The following is a 2,141-nucleotide window of genomic DNA, read 5'->3' as shown; positions in this document are numbered from 1 at the left end:
ACCAGAAGGTAACCAGGCGGTAACTAGGCAACCAGGCGGCAACCGGGTGGTAACCAGGCGGTAACCAGGCGGTAACCAGGCGGTAACCGGGTGGTAACCAGGCGGTAACCAGACGGTAACTAGGCAACCAGGCGGCAACCGGGTGGTAACCAGGCGGTAACCAGGCGGTAACCGGGTGGTAACCAGGCGGTAACCAGACGGTAACTAGGCAACCAGGCGGCAACCAGAAGGTAACCAGGCGGTAACCAGGTGGTAACCAGAAGGTAACCAGGCGGTAACCAGGTGGTAACCGGGCGGTAACCAGGCGGCAACCAGAAGGTAACCAGGCGGTAACCAGGTGGTAACCGGGTGGTAACCAGGCGGTAACCAGGTGGTAACCGGGCGGTAACCAGACGGTAACCAGGTGGTAACCGGGTGGTAACCAGGCAGTAACTGGGCAACCAGGCGGTGAGCACCGCTACTGACTGACTGCATCTAGCTGTAACACCTAACATAAAAAGATTTGACTTTGGGTTTAATCAGCCTAAAATAACTTTAACTTTTTTAAATAGACATATAATTTATTTATATAAAATTTTCCACACAAATTTTGCATAGAATATTAAATACTACATCCAATAATGATGATAGTTAGCTTAGCTTCTTGCTCTGGTGCTGAACGCTAACGCTGTTAGCGTAGCGGTTTTGTAACATGAGTGACCTCAGAAAACATCCTATAAAATGTCTGATGATCTAATACCAAAGGAACAAAAGAGAAGAAAAGGAAAAATGTGAAACTAAGTGATGAAATTGACTTTTGCTCAGTTTTTGATGTGGTTAGCAGCTCAGCTAGCCCAAACCAATGTTAGTCAATACACAGCCAGCTAGTTGGAACATTGGTTAGTTAGTTTGGTTCCTTGTTTTTGTTGTTCAGTAGGAGTTAGTTATAGTTTTACCTGACTAGCTCATGTCTGAATGAGCCAACTATGAGTTTAATGTTTTTGTTGTATCAGTTTGTAAATATGTGTGAACACAGCAAAATGTTTAAACCAACCAATGAGTTTGGCGCACCACATATTCGCATCTGCATTAGGGAAGTTTAACTTCTAGGAGATGCTAAAGCTCCTTGGTCCGTGTCGTAAAATGAGACTTTTTCCCTCTGACTTGCTGTGTTTTTCTGCCGGTGTTGGAGTGTGTGTGCATGTTGTGCGCGCTGCAGGAACACACACTCTGATGACACTTGTTGTTGGTGCCAGAGATGATTGGCTTCTCTGCTCCATGCTTCAGTCAGCTGCTAGCTGGAGGTCTGCTCTGGCAGAGATAGATGGACGTAAAGAGGCGCTCTGAGTGTTGGTGCATGCATGCATGTGCTCATTGGAAATGAAGTGTGTGATTTTCTTATGTGGAAGGAGAAAGCAGCAGTATAGAAAGAGAAGGATGTTATAAATGTGGGTGGGTTGAGCTGACCTTGTGGCGGTGAACGCATCCCCATCCTGACAGGCTGATCCTGTCAGTTGCAACGTGATCTCAGGCTGGAAGCAAACATGGTGTAAAATCTCACCAAAAACAAACTCTATGGGAAAATCCTTCAGAAATTCACTCAAAAAGAAGTTCAGCCATGAAAGCAGGAAGTGAAGACTTCCCGTCTCCCTGGTGTGCGCTGCGGAGCTTCATGTGGGAGTTTTGACTGGAAACGGTTCACATTGAAGCCCGACTGCTCAGATTTAATTAGTATCAGCAACAATAGTCCAGAAAAATCAGATTTCAGCCAAAAAACACAAATATGAAGCTAAAATCAGGTGAAACTGTCCCAAAACGTTAGCCACGTACTAAATAAACAGGACGTCATGTTCTCTGAATTAGAAATGGAAAACGACTTTATGGTGGGAACAGAAATGGTGCAGAACCAGAAATAAAAGTTTTTACTTGTCATCTGGGTTGGAGCGTAAAAACAGACGCTCAGGCTGAGCTTGGCTCCAGGAAGTGTCCCCACATGACTAATCAATGTTTAACCGCCTCACTTCCTGTCAGTTTACAGCAGGTTTCATCATCAGCTCTCCAGCCGGAGAATCAGATCCGCTCTGGACCGACGTCCTGCTCCTCCGTCGGCGTTTCTTCATCATTTACGCGTTTTGTTTCTCCGGCGTAGCGTTGTGGTTTTT

This window comes from Poecilia latipinna, unplaced genomic scaffold (assembly GCF_001443285.1).
Source record: "Poecilia latipinna isolate Pla-1442-1.1 unplaced genomic scaffold, P_latipinna-1.0 Scaffold631, whole genome shotgun sequence".
NCBI classification, from domain to species: domain Eukaryota; kingdom Metazoa; phylum Chordata; class Actinopteri; order Cyprinodontiformes; family Poeciliidae; genus Poecilia; species Poecilia latipinna.
Note: the sequence above shows the minus strand (reverse complement) of the source record.